Source organism: Suricata suricatta, chromosome 4 (genome assembly GCF_006229205.1).
Source record: "Suricata suricatta isolate VVHF042 chromosome 4, meerkat_22Aug2017_6uvM2_HiC, whole genome shotgun sequence".
In the NCBI taxonomy this organism is placed as follows: domain Eukaryota; kingdom Metazoa; phylum Chordata; class Mammalia; order Carnivora; family Herpestidae; genus Suricata; species Suricata suricatta.
In genome coordinates this window covers 141,382,691-141,404,790 of record NC_043703.1, presented here as the reverse complement: position 1 = coordinate 141,404,790, position 22,100 = coordinate 141,382,691, and the positions used below count along the sequence as shown (strand labels likewise).

The following is a 22,100-nucleotide window of genomic DNA, read 5'->3' as shown; positions in this document are numbered from 1 at the left end:
AGCGGTCAGCACAGAGTCTGATGAGGGCTCAAACTCACAAACCGCGAGATCATAACCTGAGCCACCCAGGCGCCCCCAGAGCAAGATTTTTAAATGCATTAAGGATACATTCGATTACAAAGGAAGCTAATTGCATTGAAACGCAGTTATCAAAACATTTTTAAAAACCTCAAATTTGTGATCCCGTATCGCCCGTGTGCCTTTGTGAACACATCCACAAGATCTAGTGAGAGGCCTGACAGGCACCGTAATTCTGAAGTCGTGATGAGCTTAAACAATAATTTCAGTAAGATTTCTGCAACAAGAGCGCTGTGCCTGTGGGTTCTCCTGGTGACAAATCACAGACGCTGCTAAATTTGTCTGAGGTCCCTTGCGTACATTCCTCATGGCACGAGAAGCTAAAGTTGGGCAACGTTTGTGAAAAATAGAGATTGAACAACCTTTCACAGACTCCTTGACTTCTGCCCATGGGCCCCACGGGCCCTAATGTAAACCTGTCAGCACAGGACATGTTAACTCTTCAAATCCTCACCCCTGATGACAGTGATTGGTATTTTCTTCTGGCTCTGCGGAGTCCTTTGTGCTTAACTCTGTGCTCTAAGTCCTGGTGGCCAGGGTGGAGGGACATTTGTCCACTTTTTCCTCCCTGGATTATGATCCAAGTGCCTCTGGCTTGGAGATCGTTTCTTGTTCTGTCCCTTCACCGGGGAATGCTGCAGAAGGAAGCCTGTGGGGTCCAATTGTAGATAGATGTGCAGCCTCTGATCCATTGCCCCAAGACCAGAACACTCACTCCTGCCCTAGCCTGTGCTCAGGCACACACCACAAGCTCATTCCCCAAGACAGAGACTCCAGAAAGATCCATCAGGTGGCCTTCTCTGCTCTTTCAAAATAACAGAACGTCGCTGCTGCAAAGGCATGGGGTGAAGTAGCCAGCAGAGCTCCGGAGAGCTGTTCTGGGACAGGTGGCTTATTTTCCCTCCCCCTGATGGTTTGTTTTCAGACTCAGTCACAGAACACCACGGAGGCCAGAGGAACCGAGGAGGAGGCTTCCTCCCAGCGCCCCGTGGTGGGACGTGGGGCGAGGTGGGGGAACAGGGCTCAGCCTGACTCTCCTGCTGCTGGAGAAGGAAACTGTTGGTTGTGAGCAATTTCTGAGAAACCCACTGTGAGGGCCGATCACCTGGAGGTGGGTGTCGGCTCAGGCTGGAAGACGGGAAAGGGCTGAGCAGGGCTTGGAGGAGCCCAGGTAGTGTCAAGCGTGTCACAGCTGGAAGGAGCACCAGAGGCCATGCAGCCCACTGGCCTCTTTGACTAGATAAGAAGTCAGAGGACTGGTCCCCGTGGGTCAGGGTCAGGGCAGAGCCAACACTGACAGCCCTCATCTCCTCTCCTCAGGCCTAACCTGGCCTGATGCTCAGGACCACGTTCCTGCAGACTCTGCACATTCTTGCTGACCTCAGAGTAAAGAGTAAATGACATTTCTCTCAACTCCTCCCAGCCTCTGGAGGGAGGCTTAGTCTGTGGCCCTAAGTCCGCTTCTGTCCGCACCCTCCGACTCTGAGGCCTAAAAACCACTGAGGTCTAGGGCCCAAGGCAGATGGTAGGGTAGGAGACTTCTCCAGGCCCAAGGCCACATGGTACGTCAGGGAGGATTGTTTGAGGCCCTTGACTCCCTCTCGATGGGTCTTTTCCCTATGCACAGCCTCCCCAACCCCAACTTTAGAAGTCTAGTGTCTGCACACCTTCCTCCCCTGGCCTGTGAGGTTTGTTCCCATGAGTGCATTTTAAGCTCCTTGGCCCAAAGCAGACATGAGCAGCTCAGCTCGGAGCTCTCTCTGCTCTGGGAGACTGCCCAGGGGTCTGGGGTAAACTGAAGGAACATAAACACCCGCCTCAGCGAGCAGGGAAGGGGCTTGGAGTCGTGGACCCACCAGAGGGTGGGGGTGGGGGTCGCGGGCCCGAAGCAGGCCTTCCTTGCGGGAAGCCCCCTACTGGAGCCATGCAGAGCCCCTCGTTCACACCTAGAGGCCTGGTGGCCTCACAGGGAGGGTAGTGGAGGCTTGGTGGGGGCTGTGGGCTAGCCTCTGAATAAAACCCAGACCTCTGGGTCCTCTGGCTTTGGCCTGGGTCCGCTCCTGTCTTTGTACTAGTGGGAACGAAAGGCTGAGCTGTTTTCCTATGTGGTTCCAGATGCTTCCTCACCAGCCCTCTGGTCCCTTTCCTCTTGTGCTGAGGGTGCACTTCCAGTGGGCCCCCAGGTGGGAAAGCCTCAGACGCAGGACTGACCACACACTCTTCCTACCTGGAAGCTTCCAGGCCCACCTCCTGCCAACTCCTGGTCTCCCTCACCATGCCCTTCCACTCCCTTGTGAGTTCCAGCCATAACTGCCTAGTGACAGCTCCCCAGATACATGGGGGGGTGGTGGGGCACACACTTTGCACATGCGCCTCCTCTGCTTGTCTGTCTCAAAATGCCTGAGCCGTCCCAAGGCTGGTTCAAACCCCGGCTACTCCGTTGGACTCCCTCCATGAAGCTGGGACAAGGTCTGGCTCTCTGAACCCCCTGGCCTGCCTCAGAGCTGGGCTCAAAGTAGGTGTTCAGAAAGTATTTATTGAATTACTTTATTATGCACCAGCTGTGGATCTGCATTTGGCACTGTCTAAAGCATAACTGTCCAGGTCTGGGTGGGTCAGTCGTTTAAGCTTCCGACTTTGGCTCAGATCATGATCTCAGAGCTCATGCGTTCAAGCCTCGTGTTGGGCTCTGTGCTGACAGCTTGGAGCCTAGAGCCTGCTTTGGATTCTCTCTCTCTCTCTCTCTCTCTCTCTCTCTCTGCCCCTCCCTCACTTACTCTACCTTTCTCTCAAAAATAAATAAAAACATTAAAAAACAATAAAACAAAACAAAACAAAACATAACATAACTGTCCTGTCTTTCAGCAACTCCAGAAGCCAGGTGGAGAAACAGACACCAGCCCTGCCTGGCAGCACAGGTGCTCACTGAATCAGACATATGAATAAACACGATTCAAGAAAAAAGAAGAACAAGTAATGCAAGTGTAGTTTCTGCTGCTGGCGGCCTCCAGGGTGGGGCATGTCCCGTTATTCTTTGGTTCTACAATCGCAGGATTAAAATGTGGATTTCCTATTTGTGTGTATTTATAGTCTTACTTTACTCTTTATATTTTCTGAAACTTTTGATGTACATAATATATTGGTATGGTAATTTGTACCATACGGTTTAGAAATAAAATGAGTTTAAACTGTTCTGAGTGGTAACCTTCTGCTGGAGGGAGCCCAACGATTTATTGGTGGGCATGCTGAAAGATGTTTAGCTTTTTTTTTTTTTTAATGTTAATTTACTTTTGAGAGAGAGAAAGCATGAGTAGGGGAGGGGCAGAGAGAGAGGGAGAGAGAGAGAATCCCAAGCAGGCCCTGTGCAGTCAGAACAGAGCCTGACACAGGGCTCGAATTCATAAACTCTGAGATGCTGTCCTGAGCCAAAATCAAGAGTCAGGTGCTTAACTGACTGAGCCCCCCCAGGGGTTCCTGAAAGACTTTTTACTGGCAAAGAGTATTGGATTAAAATGGGTTTAGGCTGCTCTGAGCGGCAGCCTTCTGCCGGAGGGAGTGCTAGGAGGGGTCCTGGGAATCTGACCCTCTCCCCTCCCCCCTGTAATGAAAGACACAGCCTCACACCTCCCCACAGTCTCTGACTTCCTTCCCAGGAGACGGGGACTTTCAGGATCTGCACTCCTCAACTGGCCACATGCTCCACCCCCGGGCAGCCAGAGATCACCCTCCCAGGCTGGGTAGTGAGCAGGGAGGGGACACAGCACTCAGGCTGCCCGGCTCCGAGGAGAGCCTCACGCTGCCCCCAGGAAGAGGTGCTCCGAAGAATGGGTCTCAGCTGAGCCCACCTGGGACAGCAGTTGACATGGCAGCAGATGGAATGGTTTGCAGCTCAGCTTTCCTAGCAAAAACCATTTGGACTTTATGTCCCTGAACATACCGTTCCATGTTTCTGCCCAAATTCCTCCCACAGCTGCCCAGAAGCCTTTCCATTTGCAAACAGCCCTGCCTGGCACTCAGGAGGTCAGAGCCATCCATCACAACCGGGAGTTTATTTCAACTGGGATACTTTAAGTCCCCACTGAGAGCCAGGCCTGGGGACAGAAAGCCGACACAGACAGGGAGGAGGGCAGAGGCCACCCTTTTGTGACCTCATTTCAACACTGTACCAGGGACGGAGCTGGCACTTGGCGACACGATTGGTCCTGCAGCGGACCTGCAATGTACAGATTGTCATCCTGTTTCACAACTGTGAGGAAACGGAGGTGTGGAAGGCTGAATAATGCTCCCTCCCTGAAAAGATGTCCATGTCCTAATCCACAAACCTGTGAATAGTTTTCCCTGATTTAGCAAAAGGAGCTTTGCGTATGTGACTAAGGATTTCAGGATGGGGAGAGATTATCCTGGATTAACAATGGACCCCATGGCATCACAAGCATCCTTGTAAGGGGAGCAGGAGGACCAGAGGGAGAGGAAGGGGCTCAGTGATGAAGGCGGACGTCCAAGTGATGCTGGGCCACCAGCCAAGGAACATGGGGACCTCTAGACGCTGGAGAAGACACCGAAATGGATTGTCCCTAGAGACTGACTTCGATGCCTTTCCTCGGGAACTGTGAGAGGACAGAGCTTGTGTGGTTTAAGGCACCAAGTTTGTGGTCATTTGTTTCAGTAGCCATAACACACTGATATACAAGACATTGCTCTTTCCACGCTGGGAGTGGCGGAGGTGGCATGTGCACTTGGAGGTGGCAGAGTCACTTGGAGGGGGCTCCAGGCTGACTCAGGAGCTGATATGGTGCTAGACCAGCCCCAGGAGCTGCCTTCCAGAGGACTTGCAGTTCTGTGTTCCCACAGGGACTGGGACACTAAGATGCAGTGCTGCCCCCTGTGAGTACAGCTGGCTGGGTGGGCAGAGCCGCCCTCCCTCAGGCTCCCAGAGGAGCAAAGCCCAGCTCTGCACGACCAACCACAGGGCCTGGGAGAAATCACCCCATGGCTCCTGTCCTCAGTTTCCCCATCAGAAAGATTGGGGAGGCTATAGCTACCTCATAGGGCTACTGGAAGCGTCTGTCGCATGTGGGTCGAAGGGGAGCCACGTCTCAGCTGGCTTGCAGTAGTACTTGGGACCCGTACCTCCCCTCTGTCAAGGGCAGGAGTCCATTCTGGCTTGTAGGTGCCTCTGTTGCACTGGGGGCCAAGTGATTTTGATGGTGCCCTGGGGTCGAAGGCACGTGATCTTAACTCCAATCACCTGCTCTAGCCACAACACATGGCAAATACGCCTCTGTGGGGCTTCTCTCCTGTTCAGAGCTTGCGTTCCCCCATAACAGAGAAAGGTAGCCTCTCGAGTTCTCTCCTGTGGGGGAGACATCTGGCAACCCGGCCCCTCTGGCCTGTAGCCCTTTCACAAAGGAGCACACTGCTCCTGCTTCTCCCCTTCGCCAGAGCCCTGGGGGAGGCCATGTACAGACATCCCTCCGAGCTCTTCTTCCTGACTGTGCCCTTGGGAACACAGGGACACGGGGGACAGGAGAGCAAGGGGGAGAGCGCCAGCACTGGCAGTCCCTTCAAGCGACTCTTTCCGGATTTGTTGTGAAAGTTTCGTTTGGTGACACATCTACTCATGTTGCTATATTTATCTGGTTGAGAGGCAGGGTATTTTTGAACGGATGTCATTTCTGGCTCTTTCCCTAGAAAAGAAACTTCTCGTTCCTATTCATCCCTCACTATTCATCTGCTGCTCTCACCCTTCTGTACAAACACATGCATCCACACGCACACACACATCACACACACACACACATACACACACGTGCGGCAGAAATGCAGAGTCTCGGTTCCACAATTACCGTTCCAACACTTTCTGTGGTTGACACATGACTACCTAGTGTGATAGACAGATGAACCGAAAGGCAGTTGGAGGGAATAGAGAGGAAAGCATTGAAGAAATTGTGGGTTTGATCATTTGTATTTTTCTTCCGACTTCACTGCACACTCAGTATGAGGGAAGTGGTGAGGGTGGGAGAGATGGACTCGCCAGGCTGGGGGCGGGCGGGAGGTTCCAGGCTGCCACCAACAATTTGTTCTCTGGCTCCAGTGAGACTGTGGGCAGCTGCACCCCGCCTGTTGACCCCAAGCCCACCACGGGGCTCAGAAATCTACAGGAAGATCCTGGACGGCCAGGCAAGTTCAAGAGACACCATGGTGACCTCCTGCAAGGATGACACCTTCAGTTCTGCATTTAAATTCAAATAACCAACAACCAGGAAGTAAATTAGGGACGTAGGAGATGGAAACATGACTCCGGTGTCTGTAGCTACAGCATGGACATGTTGTCTCCAGATAGCGAAGTCACAGGCTTTCTTAGAAGTTCCTTCTAGAAGTTTTAGGATTTTCGGTTTTACATTTAGGTCTCTGATCCCCTTCAAGATAATCTTTGCACAGGGAGGGAGATGCAGCTTGAGGTTTGCCTTTTTTCCCCTTTGCGCATGGAGAGTCCATCTTTCAGCATCTTGCATTACACAGGACTTCCAGTTTCCCATTATCCAGCTTTACAGCGAGTCGAGTAAGTCTTGGAACCGGATAATGTGTTTTCTCCAACTTCGCTTTTCTTTTTTCAAAGTGGGTTTGGCTATTCAAGTTCCTTTGTGTTTCCACAGAAAATTAGCATTGGCTTCTCAATTTCTTTTTGAAATTTTGCAGGGTATCTTGTAAGTGCACCAAACACACAGATGGACTAAGGGTGAGCTGACTTCCTCACAAGCCCCCACTTCAGGGATTCCCTTCTTGCCTGTTTCTCAGAGAAATTTTCTCTTCCTGCTCTTGATCCTTAGCCTGGGGGTTGGGGTGGGCTGGGGTCAGGGGCACTGCTCAGCTCAGTGTTAAGCAGGTGCGGTCTCCCTGTGTCTTGGTGGGGGGCTGCCTCTGTGACCCTGCCCCTCCCCTTCCCTAGATCCGGGTCTGTGTGTTTCTGCCCCTCTGTGAGGGGTACGGGGTTTACTCTCCCTTCTCCCAGATGCAGTGGGTCCTCGCCTGTGCCCTAAGGGTGACAGCATTTGCCAGTGGCCTATATTCTTTTTTCTAAGGCTACAGGGAGAAGGATCTGTGCAGGCATCGTCCTTTCCCTGAAGCACTGTCCTGCCCCAGAGCAGATCCCCCCTGCCCACAGTCCTTGTGAGCACCCGGTGTGGTCCAGGGTCAAGGAAGGGCAGGCGGCTGTGTCTCTGCTTCCTGTCTGCGCCTCCCGAGGGGCCTGTACCTTCACGCAGGCCCCACGCTTGGCCTTTAGCAGGGTGTTCAGAAGTTTGGTCGGGTTCTTTCCAGCCTGTGTAGTGCGCAACGTCTGCAGCAGGTGAGCGAGCACCTGGGTCCTGTCTGTCCTCAGAGGTGCTTGTTTTCCCTAAGATTTCAGCTACGTATACGCCTTCCACCTCCGTTCTTGGAGGGGCTCGAGAAAGGGGGTCATTGTGTCAATTGTTTGGCCTTTTTTTGATACGAGTGATGCTCTTTGCATCAATCATACAGCCTTTGAGATGAAAAATCTAGAAGCTTGATTTATTGAGCGGCATTAGGAGATCTTTAAACATGGATTTTACAGGGTACTTGTGTGACTCAGTCAGTTAAGTGTCTGACTTCAGCTCAGGTCCATGATCTCATGGTTTGTGGGTTCAAGCCCCGCATTGGGTTTTGTGCTGACAGCTCAGAGCCTGGAGCCTGCTTCAGATTCTGTGTCTCCGTTTCTCAGTGGTGCCTTCCACCACTCACATTCTCTTTCTCTCTCAAAAATAAATAAACATTAAGCAAATTTTTTAAAAATAGACTTTACATCTTGACATGTTGGGCTCTTCAAGAGCAGAAATCACTTTGTGTAATGAAAGCAATAAACCAATACAAGTCTTGGTTTTTATCTCATGCCACTGTTTCATTTTGTTATTCTTATATATATATATATATATATATATATATATTTTAATTTTTATTTATTTATTTTGAGAGAGAGAGCGTGTGCATGTGCACAAGTGGAGGCGGGGCAGGAAGAAAAGACAGAATCCCAAGCAGGCTCTGCACTGTCAGCATGGAGCCCTGTATGGGGCTCACAAACCATGAGACCATGACCTGAGCAGAAATCAAGAATCAGATACTCAACCAACTGAGCCACCCGGGCGCCCCATTCTTGTATGTATATGTTTAAATTTAAGTTCCGAATAAGCTGTACTAACTACCACATGAATGTCTGTTCAGTAACGTACAATAAAAAGTCTCCCTCCTTCCCGATCAGTCCCCCTCCTCCCAAATTCTCTCTACAGGAAGCCAGTGTAACAACTCCCTTCTTACCGGTTCAGGAATCTCTTAAGTCTTGGCCAGAGAATAGGGCAGTTCTTTCCCCACTTCCGGCCACACGGTGACATGACCCCGCATACTGCCCTACTGCTTTTCTGTTTCCACTGGGCAGCGTATGGTTTGGAGCCGGTTTCCTGGTCACCAGACAGGGTTTTCTCGTGCCAGTGGCCCTGTTAGGAGCTGCTGGAGCTCAGGGGCCCCCATCCCCAGAGGGAGGAGTCCTTGTGGGGTTGGGGGGGCAGGTAGGCACTCCAGGTGAGCCAGAGCTAACCCCTTCTGACTGCCTGTGAAGCCGCAGGCTCTGCCTTAAGCCCAGATGGGGATTTTCACCCCCACGTAAGAGAGGGGGAGACCCAGGCTCTAACTTCAAACAAACAAGGCCAGCTGCCCTGTCCCCACACGGCCAGGCACAGGCCTGAGGCTTTTCCTCAGCCAGCTGTCAAGGGAGACCCACAGAGGGGAGGAAAGGAAGGCAGACTCTGAGTGGGACAGGCTGGTGGTCCCAGGCTCCGTCTGGCCCAGACCCACTGGCCACCATGCCCGGCAGGACACACATCTGCACATGTGCCTGCCCCGGGGGACGCTTCGGGATGAAGGAATTAGAGGCCACCGAGCACAAATGCACTTGCCAGAGGAGTTCAGTCAGAGGAGGATTAGCTGGGGGTTTGGAGGAGCTGGCCCACAAACCACTGCGGCTGCCAGTGGCAAAGATTACTTGGGGATCCGCAGGGGTCCTGTTGGATGAGGCTCAGACAAGAGGACACGCTTTCCTGGGGTTCTCGGCACCCCTCAGAAGGTGCCCCTCAGTGGGGGCCTTGACTGATGGGAACAAGTGCTGCCTGGGGCTCGGGGCCATGGCTCCTACTCGCTTCCCTCCTTGAGCCTCAGGGAGTCAGCCAGGCGCAGGTACAGCTCCTGAACCCCAGCACCCCCCCCCGCACCCCCCCCAGCACTTGCCGGGCAGCACACACCCCCATCTGTGCCCACGGCAGACAGCTGTGCTCGCCTCACGTCCGCGCAACACGGTAAGAGCTCAATAAACAGCTGCCAAGATCTTTGGGAGACTCCCCGTGAGGGGACAGCCAGAGGAGGAGGCTCTGGTCCACGGCCCCATGCCGCCCCCTGGCGGTCATAGGGAAGGAAGTGACCACGACGAGGAGGAGGGGAGATCCCGTAAGGCTGATGATGGGGATCAGGCCTGGAGCTCCATCTGTCCTCAAACCTCCACTGAGCATCTCGTCCGAGAACAAGATCCCAAACATCTCTTCTCGACTCAAGTGCTATTGCTGCTTGTGTGGCCAGAAACCTCACATGTGTTCTTTTACTTAATGCTTATCACAACCCTGTCGGGTAAAGAGTTTAGTCTCTCCACCAAACAGAGGACAGCAAAGGTTCAGAGACATTGAATGACTTCCCAAAGTCACACAGCAAGGACATGGCAGAGCTTGGATTGGCACCATTAGCTGCTGGGAGCCAAGCTCATGTGTGTCTGGGCTCCACACGCTCTTCCCACAGAACCTCCCGATCCTCTCACAGGCTGTGGGCCAGGGGAGGGGAGGGGGTTCAGCAGGAAGGACAGGCCCGAGAGGGAGAGAGACTCAAGGGGAATTAAGAGCTGCTTTTGTCCTCCATCAGCCCTAGAGAGCGGACACAAGGTCACAGCCCTGCCATCTTCAACGTTATCCAGCCGTTTTCCAAACAGGCACCCCATTTACAGGTGTGCTCAGAAATGTGGGTTCTAAGGCACAGCCTGGGAGGAAATGTATGTCTCTGGGAACCTTAACAAAACAAAAGTTTGATGTTGATGCTTTGTGTCGGTGTGCGTGGTATTTCTCCCAGAGCATTTGAGCTGAAAATGCAGAAAGTACAGAAAATACTATCACAAGGAGACTTTAGAAGTTTTCTGGCTGACTGTTGGCACTTGGTAGTGAATTCAGTGAAAGAAGGAAGGAAGGGATTTCAGATGGGGAAACTGAGGCACAGAGAGGGAGAGATATATTCCCAAGGTCACAGAGCAACCCCACAGTTGGGTGTAAGACTTGGGGCTCTTGGGGCTCCTCGGTGGCTCAGTCAGTAGGGTGTCTGACTTCAGCTCAGGTCATGATCTCGTGGTTTGTGAGTTGGAGACCTGCGTCAGGTCCTCGGCTGACAGCTCAGAACTTGGAGCCTGCTTCAGATTCTGGGTCTCTCTCTCTGCCCATCCCCACTCACTCTCTTTCTCTCTCTCAAAAATAAATAAACCTTAAAAAAATATTTTTAAAGACTTAGGTCTCTGATACCCCTCTGTTCCCTTTCCACGCGCCACCCCCCCATCCCACGAATGGTAATCGGAGTGGCTGCAGGGTCCAGCAGGTGGAGGGAAGGCCTCTGTGCGGGCGACGGCCCTGAGGAGCAAGTGAGGATTTTAGAGGAGAGGAGTTGCCAGCCAGAACTGCTTTTGCCAGATGGCCAAGTCCTTTCCTGTTCTTTCATTCGGCTCGGAACACTGTTTTCCAGAGAGAGGGGGGACAAACTCATCTCACAAATCCTAGTCCTGGGCCTGTTATTACGTCCAACCCCGGGCTGCATTTGCTGCCTGTCTCCTGACTTATTAACAAGGTCACTTGGCCCAGTTCTCAGTTCACTCAGTACACCTGTCCCCCACCCTCCGGAAGGGTCCCCAGGCAGCCAAGGCAGTGACGGAGATGAGCGTCTTCCACCATCGGGGCTCTCTGGGGTCTGCCCGGGGCTTCAGACGAACCCCTCGCACAGCTACCTCGGGCCTCACTGCCGGACCCACGGGGTGGGGCCCTTTGACGTCACCCTCTTACTTAATTTAACTCTCCCTCAGCCTTAGAGGCAGCATTTTTTCCCTTTTAAGTAGATGTCAGTTTTTTGAGCAGTTTTAGGCTCACAGAAACCCCACATACCTGCCCCACACGTGCACAGACCCCCACCATGAACATCTCCCACCAGAGCTGGACCCTCGTTGGCGAGGTCACAGTTTACGCGCGGGCTCAATTTGGAAGCCTACCTTCTCCGAGTTTGGACCAGAGGTGGTACTTTGAAGTTCCTGTTTCCAGACAAAGGCAGCTGGGCCCAGAGGATGAGGATCGTGCCGGCGGAGAGGTGGCGGGCATCTGGGCCTGGTCTGTTCCCTCCACAACGGGGCCACGCGGCTTCCTGCAGAAGGCGCCCTGTGTGGCAGAGGTGGCGCTGGAGAGAAGCCAGAGCGCGTGGAGCTGGCTGGGGCCACAGATGCGCCCAAGCCCAAGTCAGCCGATTGGAGACTCCTTGCGTCTTGCGCTGGTTGGGCACGTGGCCTGGAGGTGGGGGGTGGGGCCCGGAGAGCAGTTTCAGCTGTTCTCACTCTTTGCGTGATTACACAGGCTGGTACTTGAGACGTGTCTGAATTCCCCCCTTCCTGGATGTGATTTCACAGGTGGCCATTTCTCAGAAGGATCGATCAGATCTTGTAACGTCAGCGTTCTCCCCACCAGGGCCCTTCCGGGGCCTCCTGGGCTGCGCCCAACCAGCCCTCCCAGGGCGGCGAACCCTTGGCCCCTCTCAGGACTGGTCTGGCTCTCCCCTGGCAGGACCCCAAGCTGGGAGCTGCCTCCTCTCCCGGGGCTCCGTGGGCTCCCAGAAAGAGCTGGCCTTGGAGTGGCACCCGGGCTTCCGGATTTCAGCTCTGCCTCTTGTATCGGTGTGGCCGTGGGCAAGACCCTCAGCGTCCTCATCTGACAGTTGTGGGTCTTCGTTTAAGGGTTGGTGATGAAGGCGCAGAGCTCCCGTCACAGAGAAGGGGCTCCAAATGGGGGGGCGGGGGGGAGGTGCGCTCTTGTTCCCAAGCCAGACGGGATGACCTCTGGCAAGTTCTAGCTCGTAAATACCTCCCATCTGGAAAAGATGCCCGAAGGGGCTGCTAGACAGAGGGCCCACGGAGTCCCGGAGCCCAGCCTCCAATTATCCAGCTGACACAGAGGAATCAATCCCGCCTCGGTTACGGCCATTACAACTTCATCACCCATGAAGCAGATCCATGAGCCCTATTTGATTTTCATTTCAGGAGCCAGGTATCAATATTGACCTCTCCACGGGGTGCTGGGGCCGCGAGGAGCTTGTTAGCAGGAAGGCCCCCTCCCCCATCGAAGGCCAGGCGGCGCCTCACTTTCTGTCTCTGGTCCAGTGGAGGTGACGCTCCTCTCCTGGTGTGCACCAGACCTTCTGGGGAGTTCGTAGGATGTCCAGTCCAGCCTGCTCTACCGGGCTATTAAATTGGGAAGTGCAGATGTGGGCCCAGGAGCCTCCATTCTCACCAGCTCTCCCCGTGGCTCTGATTTGGGAATCTCTGCTTCTAGGGAGAGTGCGAGAAGCAATGCGGAAGGAGAATAGGACCTTACTGTCCTCTTTCCTTTACAGAAGGAGGCGCTGTTAGCATGGTGGAGAAACCCAGACTCTCGACTCACACACACATCCGTTTAAACACCAGCTCTGTCATATATATTAGTGCATATCCTCCGCGTACTCCTGGCTTCTCAGGGCCTTTTCAATATTAAAATGGCAATGCTGCTATCTATTTCAAAGAATGATGCTTGAGATTATATGGAATTCATGAGGGACATGCACCACACAGGGCCTGGCACGGAGTAGCTGTCTAACCCCAAATCCCGGCTTCTTTGCCTTTCTTTGTAACACTGGACCCTGTTAAGGGGTCTCAGCTGGTGCAATGCTAGACGTGGCCAGCAGAGGGCGCGAGAGGGACACTGCAAGGCATACGGCATAAGAGCACCCCCTCCTGGCTCCAGGGTGCTTTTTTTTTCTTTTCTTCAAGGTGACTGCTGGTGGCATCTGGGCCCCCTCACTCAGGGGTGCTCTCTCCATGGAGTTTTCCCGACATCCAGAAAGGGGCCTCCTGCGCTCCTCTCCAGCCCGCTGGTGCCCCAGTGAACTTCACCATCCAATGGGCTGCAACACACTCTCTCCAGCAGTGGTCTAAATCTCATCCAAGTTCTTCATTCCTTCTTGGGGTAACCTCCCTCAGCCCTAGAGGTGGCGGCTGTTTCCTGCATCTCCTGCACCTGTCTTCCTTAGACTCCTCTATTGCCTCTTTTAGTAGTTAGCTGCCTTTCACTAGCTAATAGTTCTTTGTATTAAATTTTCCCTATACAAACAGGAGGTGTGATTTTTGTCTCCTGATTGAACCCTGACTAATAGATAGTAAGTGTTATGACAGTTCACCTGCTCTCCATCTCCAAAGCAGTGTTTTCACGTCCACTATTTAATGACCGGGGAAGATTATCACTCACCACCAGAAGCTGTGACAACTCTAGAAGCTGCATCCCCAGCCTGAACCAGTGACTTCCTTTTCCAAAGGATTCCAGAGCGCCACTTTGATATACCTCCTGGGGACGGTGTAGGGGAAGCTGTGAGGAGTAAACGGAACAGACACAGTCATGTCTAGCATTTTTCTCAGCTTGCCTACTGGGAAAAACCAAAATCTTCTGTGGAAATCACATACCACTCAAAGACTCTACTTTGAGTAAAATCAATAAGCCAAAGGCCAAAACTTGGTGACAAGGGACATGGTTCAAGAGGCGGGAGCCCAGTTCTTCCAGTATCAGAAATAATGTGGGACTCTGGAAAGACCCAACCACGCTCAGCCTCTTTGTCCCCAGCCTTGCCAAAATAGCGTGAACCCCTGGGCCCGGCGGGGCGGTCCTGAAGCTTCTGCACAAAATCCATTCCCCACGCTTTGTGGTTTATGGAATCAGTATAGGGAGGAAAGTGTGTGTGGTAAGGGGAATCCATCTGCATTTATCTTTAGGGATACATGAACCCCATGGACCCCACCAATGGGGCAAGATTCTGGCACCGAAAATGGACAAAACCAGGAGAGCTGCCCCTGATCCCAGCAAAGTTGGCTCAACAAGGTTTCTTTCTGGATGGTTCTGTTACTTTTCCCCACCCCAGCTGTTGGCAGTCAGATGGAGACGTCCTTGGCATGAAACGTCTGCAGCCAGTGGCCTGGCTGTGCAGTCCTGTCTCATGGCCGCGCGGAGGTAGGTGTGGGGCCGGACTGGGCATGATCACGTCGGGGGAACCCCAGGGATCCAGTGGAGAACTCTGGGCTGTGCCTTTCCAGTAGGGACATCCTGCCCATCATGTGGGCCTAGGATCCCGGACTATAAGCCATAAGCCGTGAGGTCTCAGAGTCTCAGAAGACAAGGCAGTTGGAAGAAGGACATAAAAGCCAAACTCCTACTTGAAGAAACTGATTTCAGATGGAGACACAGTTGAAAGACTGAGACTATAACCCAGGGCCCTTCTTCACTTGCGCTGTGGGTTAGTTACTATTTCGCTGTGGCGAGTAGGGTGCTTGGCAAGTGCTGAGCGGCAGACCTGGGCTGTGACTAGTGGAGATGGCCACTAGGTGTCACTGTCCCACCAGCATCAGCGGCCCCACTGTGGCCCGACTCCACCTCTCCAGGGCAATACCGAAGTTAATGGCCAACCCCAGGAGAGTAAAGGGGCTTTTGAATTTGGTCACAAATGTTGTAAAGAAGCAGTGATTCCCTGGCCGAGGGAGGAGAGCACTGTTCAGCTTATTTCTCCAGAGAGTGAGTCCCAGTAAGGGCTTTTGCTGTCACAGCCTCCTTTTCTCCTGGCTAATAGCTACCCCTTAATCATGATTATGGAGTAGAATCATTAGGACTCGGCTTCTTTGAGTGTGTGATGTGGAAGGGACCTAAGAGACCTCCAACTTCAGCCTCTTCACTTTAGAGAAGGAGGCCCAGAAAGAGACGGCCTGAAACACACGCAGTGGGCTGGTGGCAGAACCAGGACTTGAGCCTTACCCTCCAGAGTGCTTGTCCAGTGCTCTGTCTACTCCACTGTGATCCCTTTCTTTACATATTTTCACTCGTTCATTCTCGCTAGCATGTACTGAGCACCTACTATATGCTGTTTTCTTTTCTTTGTGGGTCAACCAAATTGGATACTCTTAAAGATGGGAGACGGTATGGTATGTCAGTGACCAAAGCAAAGTGGTTGGCCCAACATGGATCAGTTTCCTTCCCCCTGGTCCCAGAGTATTTGCCAACATCATCTACTCTTTATGCAAAACACGGCAGAAAGGAGACCAGCATTCAGGCCAAAATGGAGTCAGACAGATGATGGGACAATTCCAGGGATGTCGCAGTTCGGATGGTGCCTGCTCGGGGCGGGCTGGCTGGGAGCTCCGCGCTGCTACTGGAGAAGGAAGGAGCCTTCGGAAGGTGGATGCTTCGGAGCTGCAACCACCGTGACCACCAGGGGGCAGTGTCTTATCACATCCTGCGTGGTCGCCAAGAGTATTTTCCCAGTGCTGAAGAAAGTAAATCTTTTAGGGGAATAGGGGGGTGTTTACAGTGAGAGTCTAAGTGTGGAAAAGAGAAAGATATATCGTCTAGACTTGAAATGATCTCTCAAAGGCAGTGATTTCATCGTTCTGCCTGTCTCTGCTCTCTCTCCAGCAGCTATATAATTGGCATAGCTATAAAGCTGGAGAATTATGTCTCCGGGTCCAACTCCCCTTCCATCAGCTCTTCTCCGTGGTCCAAGAGTTGTTCATAACTCTAGGAACTCTCTGGGGGCACCGTGTGGTCTTAGAAAGAACGGTCTAGAATCTTGTTAGAGATGGCCCAGCCTGTGGGGCCTCAAGTCAGTCCCCTGCCTCTCCTCTGTCCTCTGCCAGGCTGCAAAGTCGGGCCCAATCACCCGTTCTGCATCTGCCTTTTCCGATACAGCCGTCACCTGCTTTGCCGCAGCCCAGGGCTGCTGTACTCGCTATTGACCATTCTGCGGGGATATTAAGCACTTTTGGCTTGGCTGGGGGATGGTTAATCAACAGCCTTGTCAGAGTGATGGATTCTTCTAGGATTATTGTTTAATTAGCTTGTTTGGAGGTAAAAATAAAGCAGGACATCAGTTCTCCGGGGAGCTGGAAGCGGAGAAGGCAGCTGGGAGGGGGGAGGAGGGACTCCTGGAGATCCACCGACAGCGGAGTGTGGCTGGGGGTGGGGTGCAGGTGGGAGGCGTTAAGCTGGAATCCATCGGCATCTCAGGGCTCCCCTGGCAGCTGCAGCCAAGAGCATTTCCATCACTCGGTGGCGTTACAAAAGCAGTGGCATCTGAAATGTCACCCAAGGACCACAGGCATCACTGTGGGAGCTTTACATAAAAGCAGATTCCCAGGTCTAGTCCTAGACCTTCTGGATCAGAATTCTGAAGCTTTTAAAAATGTTACCCCTGGTGATTTTTATGCACGATGAAGTTTGAGAGTTGCAGGCCCAATATCAGTGTCGGGCAAGTGGAGGTTTCCGGTGGTTGTGGGTTTCTGATGACAGGTTCCATCGCCCACTCCCCCTGACCTTCCTCTTCCTTCCGTGCTGATTTCCTGATTTCTGCCTTGTCCTCCGTCTCTCCCATCTCACCCCTGTCTCTACTGCTCCCTACCCAGACCTCACTTGTCTGTCCAATTGGACCCTTCCTTCTTCTCCTGGCTCTCCGTATCATCTGCTTGTCTTTCCTCCCCTCCTTCTGCTTCTCTCTTTTCTGCTGGCACCGGACACTCCAGGTACCTCCTTCTATATTCCCTCCTGTCTGGAAGGGACTGGAAGCCTAGAACAGTCTTGCCAGGAGAGCTCCTGACACGCTTGGAGCGCCCTCCGTGAGCTGCATCTCTGTGACATGTGGACGAGGCAGGAGCCTCATTACTCTGCCCCCAGCAGGCCGGGCACGCGGGCTTCAGGGGATGAGGTTGTGTCCTGCAAGTCACCCCCCTGAGGGCTGCAGGCAGCTCAGACCACTTCTGGCGGTTCCTGGGCTGTCGGCTGGGGCTGCGGTGACAGCTCCCCGTTCTCTGAAAGCTGGATAAGCCTGGGAGTCGCTGGGGACCTCCAGCCTTTGCCCCTCCGGTCATGCTTCATAAGCACCTTGTTCCCTGTGTTAAATCCTCTTAAAACAGGAACGGGATGCTTCCTGTTTCCCTGCCTGACACCACCTGATACACTCTGTTCTTCCCGTTTAACCCCTTGTATCCCACATCCCCTCCCCCTTTCCTATTCCTCCCCCCTCCCCCTCACTGTTCTACAGAATGGAAAGTTTTAAATGCTCAGTTTTGGATGAGTTATAGTCTCTTCACTCTTAATATAAAACAGGTGCATAGAACATTCCTTAAGGGTGGAACACCTCCCTTCCCTCCCCCCCCCCCCCCCCCCCCCCCCCCCCCCCCCCCCCCCCCCCCCCCCCCCCCCCGGCATTGAACTGAGTTGCCTATATCTGAGCTTATCCGATGGTCTTGTCCTTGGTGGTCAGGGCCCTTGAAGGAGCCAAGGGGAAGGGAAGGGTGAGGATGGGGAGGGCCACCAGCACAAGTCCCCTGTGATTTCCCATCTAAGTCCTGCCTCTGTCTCACTTGGACCTGGAGGTGGCAAGAACCACGTTGAACAAAGGGGCCCATTTCTATTCTAGGTAGATGCAAGGCTGATCACCCCAAGCCACTGCACGTGCGTGTGGAGCTGTGTTCTGGGGTTGGGCTTTCCCTGATGTACGTGTGCGTGTGCATGCATGAGCGCGTGTGTATGAGTGTGCGTACATCTATGCATGAGTGCGTGTGTGTGCATGAGTGCATGTGCAACTATGCATGAGTGCATGTGTGTGTATGTTTGCAGGTGTGTGCATGAGTGTGTGTGCATATATACATGAGTGCGTGTGCACGTGTGTGCATGTACCCACTCTCAGATGCTCACCCTTATTGGGGTAAGCCCCAGCACTGGGAAGCAGGCGGGTCCTTTCCTGTCCTCCGTGCAGGGCCAGCCTGATCCCCAGCTGCTGCAGCAGGCACAGTCACCAAGTCAAGGGATGTGAGTTTCAGGTTAGTATCTGCCACTTGTAATGGGGTGATGACTTCTTCTCTGGGCCTCAACAACCCTCTATAAAATGGCAAAGAGAGCCTAGCCGCCCTGATTCCCTCATGGAGCGGCTGCCGCTGTAGAGACCCTGGGAGTCTGGGGAGAGCAGGTGAGGTCTTGTCATTTGTACCTTGAAGGCCTCTGCCCCTCCTCACTCCTGCCTGGCACCCCTGCCCTCTGCCTCACTCCCAGAGACAACACAGCTGCTCCAGGACCCCCAGGTGGAGGCTGGCAAAGCCAGTCCTGCTTCAGGGGACTTTCTGGACCTTGGCTGAAGGATGTGGGGTCCTGGGAAGGACAGCCTGGGGAGAAGCTGCCTGGTCTGTCTTGTGCCAGGGCTAAGGGACATGAGGACAAAGCCCCCCCCACCCCCAAGCAGAGAAGCCAGGTGCCCTCTCGGGCCCATGCAGAGCCTCTCTAGGCCCTAAGCCCTCTGGCACCCGTGTGACTGTGAGAGTCAGCTCTTCAACTAATCAACTGAGTAAACTCTCCCATATATCCTGTTAGTTTAAAGAGAAAATTAAAGACTGGTTCTTGAGCAAAGCCCTATCGGGGAGAAGACTACTCTGTCCCATGGACACCAATCCAGTGGGGCAGAGGGAGCATGGCCACCCTGGGCTGCTCACCACCACCCTAGGTCTGCAAAATTCCCTGTTCTGGTCTCCCAGGGCCTAGGCAGACCCAGAAGAAGACTGGGGTGACATGTAGTTGGGGCAGCAAAGTGCACAGGTGCGTTGGGTTTTCCACCTGGGTGTTCACGTGAAGTCCTGCAGGAGGCGCTCATTCATTCCTCTGGTCTCCAGCTCCCCATCCCCGCCACCCACTTTTGTTGTTGTTGCTGCAAAATCTGTGTTGATCTGTTGGTACCAGTGTTTTGCATGCAGAAAAATCTTACATAAGAGGGCAGTCTGACGGCTCAGGACTCCGTCTTCAGGCATTAGCTCCGTCTGCTTCTCAAGTCCAGGCTGATAACCATGGCCATCTACCCTGGTTGACTAAGCTAAGGGCCAGGAGGCAAAATGACCTGTTCCGAGGTTAGCTGTGTGGCTGTCTCTGCTATACACTTGAAATGATCATGAACACTTGGTGACAGCCCCTGGAGGGGACGGCTTAGTTGGCTGTGTTTGTTCCTGGTTCTAGGACGCACCCACTTCCAAATGCTGACCTTGTTCCTGACCATGGGTGTTTGCAATGGCGTAGCCCTGCCCCATTCCCTCTGCCGTTTGATGGTGTCTGTTCAGCACGGTTAGAACCAGGAAGATCTCCACCCTCCTGTCCTCTTGGCACACATTTGTAAGGACTCTCCCCCTGGGGCCTGCTTCCAGGAGTGCGTTCTCAAACCACAAATTCTCCTGAGTGGGATCTGGCCTGATCACCCTCTGGAAATTCTTCTATGCTGCAATGGGCTGTGCTGTTTTGGAGACACCTTTATGGATAAAGAAGGAGGGAGATCCCTGCGTTGGTGGGTGAATTTCTTTTTCCCCACTTTTTAAAATCCAGAATTATGATTCTACTGGTCAGAGTCCAACACCTTTATGGGAACTGTGGGTTTTTGGTTTTTGGGGTTTTTTTTTTTTTTTTTTTTTTTTTGCCATTTGGCTGTTAAACAATCAGGATTTAGACAGTGGAAGTGTGGTTGTTCTTCGACACCCAGCGGACAGCTCCCTTGTCCCCCTGGACCTTGTGGGCGGGCAGAATGGCTCATTCTGGCTTTTCCTGGAAATGGATTGGGCTGGAGGGATGGGGCTGAGATGCCTCTTCTCCCTTTCTTTCTCACAGCGGAATGTCTCCTGCTTCATCTTCCAGGGCATCCCAGGAAGTCCCAAAGGCTAGAGTCCCAAAGTATCCAGAGGACCTGCTCTGTGACCTTGGGCTTACTTGAATCTGAGCCAGCTGAGGACTTGGCCTAGGCTCCTCAAAGGCAGCTTTGACTACATTTCAGGCAGGACAGGTTTCACTGGGTCACAACCATAGGGACAGCACTGCCCATTACAATGAAAGTCAGTTTCTTGAGTGACCAATGGGAGCTTGTCCTAGAGAAAGACACAGATGCTCAAATGCAGAAAGCCAGGGAGAGTAAAGAAGCTTTTTCTTCCTTTGAGTGATTACAGATGCCTGGATCTATTACCAGAGATACTGCTTGGGACCACCAGACAATAGAGGAGCACCTCTACCACCTGCTGAAGAGGCTGGACCAATCCCATCACACCCATGGCTCCGCAGCAGCCACCTCACTCTCCAAAATTCCTTGGAGGCACCCTACCCACTTACTCTGCCCTTAGTCTTAAGCACAGCCCAGTGCGCACCTGAGTGCCTGTGGACCTGGAGGGAAAGGTGGGGAGATGCTCTTCTGACTCCCTGGGTAGGTTGGAAGGGCTGAGACCAGGAGCAGTTAGAATAACAACAGAGCTCTATCCTCTGTTCTAGCTTTTCTCAAGTGCCCATCTCTTGGATTAACGAGTTCTTGCATGGACATTTTTTCTACAGCTATACTCGGCTACCTTTCCTGGCCACCTGGTAAAGAAGCAGCCTTGCTTCCTATCTCGCTCCTTTTCTCTTGAGTCTTAAACTCTGTCTCTTAGTCTATTCACTAGTGTGCATCTTTATTTTTTCATAAAAATCTAGCCTAATGTACATAGTTTAAAAATCCAAATAGCGGGGCTCCTGGGTGGCTCAGTTGGTTAAGCGTCCAGCTTCAGCTCAGGTCATGATCTCATGGTTCGTGGGTTCGAGCCCTGCGCCGGGCTCTGTGCTGACAGCTAGCTCAGAGCCTGGAGCCTGCTTCTGATTCTGTGTCTCCCTCTCCCTCTGACCCTCCCCTTCTCGCACTGTCTCTCTCTGTCTCTCAAAAATAAATAAAAGACATAAAAAAAATCCAAATAGCATAAAAAGGCATGAACGATGAACAGCAGTCCCCGGTTCCGTCTGTGTCCTAAATTCCTCTCTTCTGACTCTTTCTTCTGATGCCTACCTCCGCATTTCTAAGCAGATTGCCTGCACAGTGATCCCTGGACTCATCAGTGTTAAATGTCTACTGACTTCTTATGCTGGAAGATTGGGCTCGCATGCTCCTTACCTATTCCATACCTGCACTTCTCTGTTCCATTCCTCCATATATTTATGTCATATTTTTTTGTTAAATCAATATTCAATTTTTATTTTATTATGATTACGTATGTACTGTTCACTGCTGAGAAAATACTCTAGGATCACTTTTCCTTCCCCCCTCTAGAATTCTTTGTTCTTCTAGGAGTTAATAATTACCTCTTTTTAAAAATCTGCTAAATCTATGTCCTTATCCTAATAATTCTTCCAAAACTTTCCAGCAAAATCTTAAAATCCTTCTGAGCACAATTTTATCCATAATTAAGTAATCAGATAAGCTGCTGGTTCCATTTTCCCCAAAGATCACTCTTACTGCGCCTTGTTGGTCCTCTCCCGCTCCCTTTCTGTGGGACTTGCCCTAGTCAGTGAAGGGTCTTGTTCCTATTCTTCTGTTCCCTGGATGCCAACTCTTCCCCCTTCTTGGCTTATGCCCTTGAAGTACCCAAGTCATTTTTTCTAGCTGAATACAGTTCTCTTTAAGAGCCAGGTCTGGAGGCACTTGGGTGGCTCAGTTGCTTAAGCATCCAACTCTTGACTTTGACTAACATCATGATCTCACAGTTTGTGAGATCAAGCTTCACATTGGGCTCTGTGCTGACAATGTAGAGCCTCCTTAGGATTCTCTCTCTCTCTCTCTCTCTCTCTCTC

At 52.5% G+C, this 22,100-nt stretch overlaps 1 protein-coding gene across 1 annotated transcript in view; it reads right to left on the bottom strand.

Moving 5' to 3' along the window:
* Positions 1-19,939: 19,939 nt before the first annotated feature.
* Positions 19,940-22,100, bottom strand: part of CAPN13 (calpain 13) — a 62,020-nt gene continuing 59,859 nt past the window's right edge. The window contains exon 22 of the mRNA XM_029936323.1: positions 19,940-20,380. The gene's annotated coding sequence lies outside the window, so the exon portion shown is untranslated. The remainder of the gene's footprint in view (positions 20,381-22,100) is intronic.